The following is a 10,962-nucleotide window of genomic DNA, read 5'->3' as shown; positions in this document are numbered from 1 at the left end:
TGCCCATTCCAGGTTGATGAACTCTCTTGCATAAGGTTGTTACCCTCTGTAAGCATCTGTTAACCTTTCCCTATAAAATGAGAAAACAGTATCTGCCTCAGAGTGTTGGAAGGATTAATGTGTAGCAGGTGGAGCCCATCGCAAAATGCCTCATACATGGTGTGTGTGCTCAAGAGATGTTGGCTGCCGTTACTTATTGTTGTTGCTGTCCTTATCACCTGGAGACTGATGGATGTTCTTCCCTTCGCTGAGAGAGTATGAACGACCAGAGCTATTGTTGTCTACTTCTTGTCCACTGGTATGATTGTGTATGATTGTGTGAACAGTGACATTAAATCATATAAGACTTTCCTTTTCCTTCCCTAAGCTCCTTGAAACTCTGTCAGCCTGCTCATTGTTCACAAACCTGAGGCTGTTTTTGACTGTTCCTGTGAGAGAGAAACATCTAGTATGCAAAGAGAACCTTAAATTCTGGAGCATCCAAGGGATGATCACACCTGGATGAAACTATATTTACATGATGTCTTCCATAAGTACATGTATACTTTGATTGTTTCTCTGCCAAATCATTATAAAAAAGAAAGGAATTTTAATGACATTCTTATGTATTTTCCCAAATAACATGTTGTTCACTGAAACACACAAACATGCCACAATCTTTTGACCATCTCTCTTGTCCTTTGATGACCAAGGCACTCTAGGCTCTCTTCTTGCTGGCACCTAGAGCAGGAGAAGAAGGTAAGCAAAGGTGGTCTTTTATCTCTGGACTGTTCACCTTTGGTTTAGTTCTCAGTGCTCCACTGTTTATGTGCTGGAAAGAGAAGTAAAAAGTAATTATTAAAGAGAACTTCTCCACTGCTAGTGCTGTGACCCCCTTCTCTGGCAGCCAACTTTTTAAACAAGCATCTTAATATTTCAGCAGATGGTGCTAAGGTTTGTTACAGCAGCCTACGGTATTCCCAGTTCATTGCCACATTTCTGGTTTCTTTGTAATTAGCTCGCAACATGGGTGAAAGTGAGCTTAAATGTAACCTAAACCCGTGGAGCTTGGAGAAAGAGCAGCATCTGGCGAGAGGAGCTGGATAATGTTGCTTTGCTTTCAGGGAGTTGCCCCGGAGGTTAGCTCTATAAGATTAACAGCAGCTAGAAGTCACTGCAGCTGTGTTCTTTCGTCTGTCCTGGCTGTCCATTTGCTTCCAGATACAATTCAGGTATTGATTTTCATTTAGAAAGTCCTTTGTCATTTTTGTCTCCAGCCTGGTTTTCTTGAAAATCTACTCTTGCTCCTTGGTTTATTTTTATTTCATTGTCTCTGTTCCTACGTTTTGTACACGAATCTAGGGATCTCCCATGGAAGATATATGATTTTGTAAACAAATAGTAGCTTCTTAAAGAAAATCCCATAAGACTAAATTTAAGCTAAGTGCTTTTACCACACCAGGGTCAGTGATATTACTTTCCTAATGTTATAGCTACTTTCTTTGTAGAACGAACTCTTTTCTTCCATAATCTACTCTGCCTAAATAATGCTGGGCATGTAACTATTTCTTGATTGACTGATGTGGCATAGCATTATCTACAGAGACCTCCAGTTATTTGAGGCAGCATCTTCTGTCCCTTGATGTGACTGAGTAAGGCAATGTTGGATGACGTAGCAGGCTCACAAGTAACTCCACAGATGGATTTGGGGTCAAAAGCACTCTAAATGTAGTTGTTGTTATTGTTCCTAATGATATTCCTAATGTTCCTAATGATGGGAATAGTGGATATTGAATTTAATGACCTCTTTTCTACTAAGAATTTTCCTTTGTCTCCAAGTACGTGTGACTTAGAAGAAAGTCAAGAAAGATGGCTTTCCCTTGTGATTCTTTTCCCTAGTCTACTTTTGTTTCTGTTTCTGACAGCAGCTATGCTCTTAGCAGGAACTTTGCTTCCTAAAGATTAAGTATATATTAAGGACTTAAAAGCATAGTAAGGACTTACTGCTAACCAAGCACTGTTAAATGATTTATATGCATTTTTATTCAGTTGTTTTGATAACTGCACAGGAAAGTAGGTTATTTTGTTAATAGTTGAGGACCTTAAGATTACCTCGGTAGTAAGTGGTAGAAATGGGACTCGAACTCAAGACCATCAGACTTCAGAAGCCTGTCAACTGAAACTGAAAGGAAAGATTCCCTACACAATTACTTTCAGTGAGGCTCCTGTTTCCAGTTGCCTAACTTTTCCTTGTCACTTCTAAATTTTGTCTCTCCCTTATCTCTGGATGGAACATACCCAACAAATACTCAGCTCTGGAGCAGGGTTAGGAATGAAGCGAGGAAAAAACATATCTGAGTTAATGAACTTTGAAAATGTATGGGTTTTACCCAGGGAGAAAAGCTCCTTGGTACAACAAAGTCAGAAAATCAAAGACCGGTTAGAGTGCTTAATGAGAAGGTGAAGGTTGCATCTAGGGTCAGAGAGTAAATTTTGCTCCTCCTACTTTCTGCACTTGGCAAAAATGTCTGGTTGTTATTTTCCTTACCCAGAAGGGTTACTTACTCTCAGAGAAGTGAACAAATTCTTTGCAGTGGGGCCCCTAAATGAGTGGTTAAGCTGTTCTTCATCCTTATAATCACCCTTTGTTCTTACAAGTATTTGAATTTTCTTATCTCAAGGGCAGACTTGGAAAGCTTTATTGACATTTAGAGAGAAAATACCTGATATTCTAGCCTTGGTACTTAGGATTCCCCTCCTGAATGTTAAGCAAATTCAAATAGCAAAGGTACTCCTAAGGAATCCTTTTTGGCCAGATGGATCAGGGATAAATTTCCAAAATTAGTGCTGCACAGAGAATTCTCTCTCATGGACGAATTATTCTCCCCTCTCTGAGGACCATCTGTCTCATGGGCAGAAGAAAAAAAGGCATCTGTTCAGATCTGTAGGGTTGCCATTTGGACCCATTCCTATAGTGTTTCCAAGTGGAGGGTTGGGTTGTCTTTGGGCCAACCCAAAGCCTTAAGTGCTAGGGTCTTTTAAGTAAAGAAGTATAGAATCAAGACAAAATAATTTTGATCCAGAAGCTGGTTTTGTAGAGCAAGGATCGGCAAATAAACCACCATTCTATACCAGGGATCTGGAAACTTTTTATGTAAAGAGCAAGATAATATTTTAGGCTTTGTAGGCCTTGTGATCTCTGCCACAACTACTTAACTCTTTTATTGCAGTACAAAACAGTACATTAATGAGTGGTCGTGGCTCTGTCCCAATAAAACTTTATTTACAGTAAGAGGTGATCAGTAAGATTTAACCAGTGGGCCAGGGTTTCAAATCCTGTTCAAGACCACAAGAATTCAATGTATGTGGGAGATTTTTCAAAGGCTTTGGGTTCATGCAGTATAGTTGTCAAGCCTAATGTATACCCTTGGGTGTGTAGATTTGGTAATGGCACTTTTGACTTCTACTGCTGTGTTATTCACTGTTTATCAAAGGTTCTGATTATTTGGAAGTAATTTCATCATCAGCACAAGATAAAGTCCGGAAGATCCTTTGCTGATGTTTGACTCCCAAAAGCATACCAAATGCCTTTGAAAATCAGTCTGAACACATCCATTTAGATAAACTCTTTCTAAACTGAATGTGACTAGTTCAGTTTTGGGATGCCATTGGGTATACTGAATAAAGTCAATCATATTGAATAGACTTCCTTTACTTCTAGACTTTGCCTCCATATGGGTTGGAGTTCTTCATTGTAAAACTAATAACTTCCTTTTCAAGATGCAGTGGGTGGTTCAGTTTATCATAATCACAGTGATGGATATAGGCCCAATAACTTTGTTCCCTCCCTCATTTTAGTTCTGAAAGGATACATCGAGGGGGAAAATCTGCAGATGTGAGCCACCAAAATAAACACACATGTGTCAGAACTGATGCTTCCTGTTTCTTGGTTGGGCTTAAATTCTTTACATCCAGACTGATGGCTAACTGTCTAGGCAAGTGAATTGGAAATTGTTTACAAGCTAGAATGTGAATACCAGTCAAATATTTCTGCATTGTTTTTGCATCATTTCCTGTCTCTCCAGTTTTCATGGGGAAGGATTGTAATTTTGCCCACCTGAAAGTTCTGCTTTTACTACCCAATTTAAAGAGAAAGATTTGTTAGGCATATGCTGCATTTGCCTTTTTGTTTTTCATCAAGAATGTGTAGTAAGGGACAGGTACTAACCTTTTTGCTATTGAAAGGCAATATTCATACTCATGTGTTTATTGATTTTAAGACAATTTTCTCGGGATGAGTCAAACAGTTGGGCAACTACTTGTGTCCCATTTAAACATCTTATTGGAGGTAAATGGAGGCCTCAGGTGCCCAAAGTGCATTTTGTACCCAACAGCTCTTTCTCTCTTCTCCCCTTGCCTCCCCCCCTCCCCCCGCCCCAGCTCCACGCCCAGTGTGGAGCCCAGTGCAAGGCTCAAACTCATGACTCTGAGATTGAGACCTGTGCTGAGCTCAAGAGTCAGACGCTCAACTGACTGAGCCGCCCTGGTATACCCCCCACCCCATGCCAAGATCCCTTTTTTACTAGGAGAATTCACTGTTAACAGAAAAGAATGAATGAGAAATGAAAAGTAAGGAAATATAGGATAGAGGGGAAAACTGGCATATTTTTCCCCATCTTTCTTATTTCTAGTCTAAGATTCCAGGTACCATTAATTGATGTGAATGGAGTTTATACAAACAGTCTTTAAAAACTGGTACATGGAGGCGCCTGGGTGGCTCAGTGGGTTAAGCCTCTGCCTTCTGCTCAGGTCATGATCCCAGGGTCCTAGGATCAAGCCCCGCATCGGCCTCTCTGCTTAGCAGGGAGCCTTCTTCCTCCTCTCTCTCTCTACCTGCCTCTCTGCCCACTTGTGATCTCTGTCTGTCAAATAAATAAATAAAATCTTAAAAAAAATAAAAAAACCCTGGTACATGGAGTCATCACTTATTAAGACTCTCATTTATTGTATTTCCCTACTGATAGGTGTTTGTTGTGTTCTCAATCGGACCAGTTATCAGCTAAGTTTGCTGTGTAAAAGCAGAGAAGAGAGTGGAGAAAATTATGTGAATATGGTTCTTTTCCTTACTGTTTTCTTCAGATTTGGAGGAAGAGATGTGAAACGTAAGTAATATATAAATATGAGGGAATTCAGTGGTATTGACTTATTAGTTCATTTTCTCATGTGTGAGATTGCAGGAATTAGGAGATCTTGCACAGCTTCCTGAGATAATGGGTGAGAAAGACAAAAAAGGCAATTGCAGTACAGAATGGAGAGGGTAAGTCTATCAGGGTGCTGTAGAGGAGCAGCAGAGAAACTCCTAACTTAGATTTGAAAAGACACATCTGTCTGCCTGGAAGAAGGAATGTATAAGCTGAGACTCTGGAAGGTGTAGGGGGTATTAGTTAGCTAGGCCCATGTAGAAAGCCCAGAGAGACGGGCCATGTCCAGGCCTGGCCTGTCCAGAGATGAGGGGGAAAAATGCATATGAGTGTAAGAACTTTACAGTACTTCCTGCGAACGAGAGCACAGGGACAAGGGAGAGAGCAATGAGAGGCAAGGCTTACACATACAAACAGGGGCCATCCCTTATAGGTTTTCTTTCCCTCTCTCTCTCTCTTTTTTTTTTTTTTTTTAAAGATTTTTAAAAACTTATTTGACAGAGAGAAAGATCACATGTAGGCAGAGAGGCAGGCAGAGAGATAGAGGAGGAAGCAGGCTTCCTGCTGAGCAGAGAGCCTGATTCGGGGCTTGATCCTAGGACCCTGAGATCATGACCCGAGTCAAAGGCAGAAGCTTTAACCCACTGAGCCACCCAGGTGCCCCTCTTAGAGGTTTTCTATACCATGTTTAAAAGATTAGGCTTTTTTTCCTAGGGCCAGTGAGATACCTTAAAAAGTCTTAAGCAGAGAAGTGATTTGATTAAATTTCATTATTATGAAAAATATGGATGAGGACTTGGGAGGAGGATGATAAGTCTAAAATTAAGGAGATGGGTTACAGAATCTTTTAAAAAATTACATTCAAAATCAGAGCAGAGGAAAGGTAGGAGTTTTGGTTGATGATGAGATTTCTATCTTAGTTGTGCTTTCTAATTTCACTTGTTCATTTGTTGAAATGGGGAACAGTGAGGGCGAAACAGTTGGGGGAGGAGATGAGTTAATGGTATATTATCAAAGCCATTAGAGCTCTTTTGGGAAGAGCCCTAAAGTGAACCTAACAAGTGTTAAGTACATTGAGAGATGGAGGAGGAGACAAGGCATGGGACCAAGTCAGGGAGGACCACGGATGCTGTACAGGAGGCCAGGTTTGCAGATGAGGAATAGTGATAGAACCGGAGCTGGACTTGAAGGAGAGCTCAAGAAAGGTGGAAAATGAGTAGAAAACTAAGTGGCCATCTGAAAGGAAAGGGAAGAAATGTTTGTGGAAATGGAAGGAAGAGGCTTGGGAGAAAATGCAAGGGTAGGTGGATTTCGGCAGTGATCTGGAAGAGTTCAGTACCATTCCAAAGCATATCTTGTTTGCATTACTGGCCCAGTCCTATCTTTCCAGTCTTACCTCTATGTCCTTCCTCGTACTTACATCTCAGCTAACCTGCAGGATTTGCATTTTTATGAACATGTGAGCTTCATTTTTTATTTTTTATGCTTACATTGTTATTTCTTCGTCTGAAATGCCCTTGTCCCGCTTACCAGATCCTGTTGAGCCTGGAAAGAAGAACAGGATTTCAATAAGAAAAGGGAACATTTTCCTCTTCTCAATCTATACTTCAAAAGCCACCTTTTGCATTCTCCTCTCTTGGCCTGAAATCTATTGTAGCCTATCCCAGTTTTTGGTTCTCACAGTGGTTTCCATTAAGCTTTAAGCTCATTAATAACATATCTTGATTTGCACATGTCTGTTTTTCTTACATTGTACTTTCTGGTTCCTCAACAAAGATGTGTACATGCTTACTGACTGGAGTCAGACAGGCTGGGGTTGAACCTATAGTGTATCACTTACTGGCCCTGTTACCAGGAGCAGTTGATTTCAAAAACCCTTTGAGCTTCAACTTCCTCACTTGTAAAATAAGCATAATAAAACCTGCTTGCAGATTTGTTGTGAAGGATAAGGTAGATTGTGCATACCCAGGACTTAGTGTGGAGTTTGGTGTGTGACCACTGCCCTTAAGGAGTGCTGCTACTGATAACATTGTGAACATTGGGTCATAAGGGGGTCTTTCACATAATGATTTCTTCTAAATAAGAGAGGCCACTTTAACGGATGTTCCAAGGAATAGGGATGAGGGGACATACATATGACGGAGTTGAATAATTTTCTTGTACTTAGAGAAGAGCTAGCAGATACCTGAAACTTAGCAATAGGAAGGAGTCTTGTGGAGAAAAGATCTACAGCCATCCTAAACCCAACCATGTTTTACTTGGGATTAAAACATGTCAAAAATCTCTGCTACCTTTTTAATATACTAAATTATAAAATGAATCCTGTTCCCAGATCTGGGAAAATCATCTGGTCCCATATCACAAAGGGCCTCAGTTCTTCCCTCCCATTTTGAAATGTCAGGATCACTTAGGAACTTGGTAGAGATTCCCTAAATAAGTAATCTGCCAAAAAATGTAGCAAATCTGGTGAAGAATGCGTTCATCTGAATTTGTTACATTCAAACATGTTTAACATTGCTTATTTCTCCTATTTATTCATAGCTATGCTGATTCTTAAGTTTTCCTAAGATACTATTTACTTTATTTTTGGCTTCTTTAAAAGAGGTTGATTGTGTGGATTCTACAGGCATCTCCCCCCCAACCCCGCCCCGTTTCACCTGTATGCTTCACTAGAAAAGGTGAACTACTTTGCCCTATTTGAACATCTAATAAGCTAGCCATTGTAGAATCAGGGTTACAGAATCCCCTTTTCTTCTGCCCACCTGTTAGGGTAAATTCATGGAAGTGGTGAGTCTACAGTGTATATTTTCCTCTTCTTCCCCACAGATAGTTTTGTATGATGCAAGGTGGCTACTCTCCGCATGCCACAAGTTTAGCATCTGACACAGTTATTTTGAAGTGAAATCTGTTTGTGTGTTTAATCCACACAGGCAGTTTCCCATTATAATAAGGCTTTCACAGTTGAGTACTACTACTGATCTCTTGTGTTCTTGAAAATGATTGGTGATTAAAATCACCCTTTTTGCACGCAGCTACCCACTGCTGCTCTCCACAGAGAATAATAAATGACCATACACAGTAATATTAAGATACCACTTAGACTATTAGAATTTTAACCACTTCATGTGGCTGAGGCACAGGGGCCTTTTCAGCCCCGATGATAGTTATCTCAAAATTGGTAACGGGCCTAGTTTAGCTCGGTGCTCCCCTGGGGCCCATGCTGCCTCCTGCAGTGCAGTGTGAAACTTAACTGTAATTTGTTGTGACTGATCCCTAATGCAAGTGTTAACAGTGGCTACCTGCCATGAGTAGGAAAGTGAGAGTAAGTGTTGTTTATCCAGACAAGAAGTGATACCAAAATGAGACTGGAGGTGTGATTCTAATTTGCACCTCCATTTCATTTGCCCGGAGGAACTGCATTTCTTTGTCATTATTTCTGAATATATATAGTGACAGGGGAAGGCTCACCAAATGCACTGCTAACAGATGTGGCAGTCACACTTCTATGCGGCCCCTCATTTTGTTCATTCATGCTTTCTTCAGATCACCATGTGCTTCAGAGGAAAGACCCATCCCAGAATTTCCCAAAATACCAGCCAAGTAGGAAATAGGAGGAATAATGCCATTGAGCATTTGGAAACCTCTTCATTGCCCTGTATCCTCTCTATTAGTACAATACTGTATTTTACCCTGCCCTGTGCAAAACACCCTGTGATGGAGTGATAGGAAATAGTGAAGAGGATGTGTGTGACAGAAAAGGTAGTAAAATACTTTCTACACTTTTAGTTGGCCTATTTCAAAGATCCCAAAAATTTATCCCATGTAGTGCTAGCCCTACAAAATGTTGCAGTTTATGAAAAAGAATTCAGTTGTGGAAAGTTCACGACTCAACATACATGTTGGGATATTAAAGGCTCAGAGAAATTTCGCAAAAAAGTATTCCATTTAGCTTTTATTTAACCCTACTTCCTATATGCAATTTTCTCAGAAAACTTCTTGTTCCCGACTTAGTGAATTATACTTTTGAAAATGTCGACTTGTTCTGATTGTTAGGATAGACGTTTCTTGTTAGTCAGCTTTTGTAGCCCTGCATCCTTAGGCCGCTAGTATGTTTAGGTGCCTACGCTGGGTGCAGAAGCTCTCCAGTAAGAACGTTCATGACATCGTGATTATCATAATCATTTTACTGTTGCAGTTGGCTTTAAACAGCTCTCCTAAAGAAAACCAGAGTCTGAGTTGAGGAATAAAGTATAGTTGGAATCAAGCAGAGACCATTGTATTTCTCACTCATGCAGCTGGGGAGGGCCAGGGGGCAAGTTTTACTGGAAACCTAATCTTACCAGCTGTGGGAGGCATCACTAGTCAGATACTGAGAAATGCTTTTACCCAGTAGTTGTACTTATTATTAGAAAGCCATGTTGGAGGTTTTCAGGCAAATTGAGACATTCCTTCATCTCTAGCACTTCCCTGTATATTGTGGAGGTAAAGCTTAGAATCAGCACGATCGATTAATGCCCTCTTTCCCTTTGTGACTTAGCAATATCTCACGAATACGTACTTGGAATCAAATAAAGAAGTATTGTGTACAAGACCTGCACTACAAACTGAGCTGCATTGCCTTATCGGAATGCAGGACTGGGAAATGTGTTTCTAGTGAATCAAAAGCAGCTCTGGTTTTGCCGGCCAGCTGTTAATCACTTAGGGGTATGTCCCACATAATTGGCTTTTTTTTTTTTTTTTTTAAACTGTCTTATGCCAGACCTCTCACTCCCACGTTGGATCCGAGCTGCAGAGTCAACAGACTGCAGAGTGAGGTCCAGAGCTAGGAAACTGTAATGCCTGCAGCTGCCCTCCCTTGTTCTTTTGAAGTTCGCACCTGGAGGTGCTGCCTTGTAAAGAGAATTAAATTCAAAGGGGGAAGTGCTCAGGTGTAAGTCACTGTTAAGTCGAGCATCTTTTTTGGGAGCTTGTGGAGGCATCACTGTGGATAAGCCCATTTAGCTGTATGCACAGAAAGCTGGGCAGCTATTAAAAAAAAAAAAATAGCTGCCTTGTTTTTCCTCATACTGAGCCCCTTGCAGCAGGAAATGCACCCTGGAAAAGTGACAAGATTAAGCCTCTCAGTAGAGCAGGTACAGGGGTCTTCTTACTTGGAAACAAAATGCTTCACAGGATATGAACACATTACACACTCCAGTGTGAATGTTCTGCATTAAAGAACGAAGTGAGCCGGGTGCCATCCCAGGCACATGCAGGCCTGAAGATCTTGGAGGGTCTGATGTTCCGTGTGATAGAGCAGTTTTAGCAAAGGATGATTTCCAAGGGCTGGGTTCCCAGACTTGCTGGCAGGTTTCAGATGACCGTGGTTGGCCTCGTTGGGGAGCTCTCAGGTGTGGGGTGACAGCCTCACGTAACCAGGGCTGACAGATTATTTCATCTTCAATTAGATTGTAGCATGTCCTGAGATCAGATTGTTTTACCTAAATTAAAGATGTTCTTTCTGTTACACGGTTTGGGACGCAGGCTGAGGCAGGACAGAACAGAAGCTCATCAGCTTTACCACAGACCAACAACAAACAAATCCACGAATAACTGCCTGACTTTCACTTTGCTTTCTGCATGGTGTGGAAGCATAAGCTCTTTTCACCGATGAGTGTGAGGAATAGAAAGCAAGCAGTCACTGGGAGGAACCTGCCAAAGGTGGTGATAAGTAAGAGGAGGAAAGCACTTTTTACTAGTAAAAAAGTACTATACTCTTTCAAAAAGTACTGTGCTTTTATAC

This window comes from Mustela putorius, unplaced genomic scaffold (genome assembly GCF_011764305.1).
Source record: "Mustela putorius furo isolate JIRA1106 unplaced genomic scaffold, ASM1176430v1.1 tig00000421_pilon_pilon_pilon, whole genome shotgun sequence".
Taxonomy (NCBI): Eukaryota; Metazoa; Chordata; class Mammalia; order Carnivora; family Mustelidae; genus Mustela; species Mustela putorius.
Note: the sequence above shows the minus strand (reverse complement) of the source record.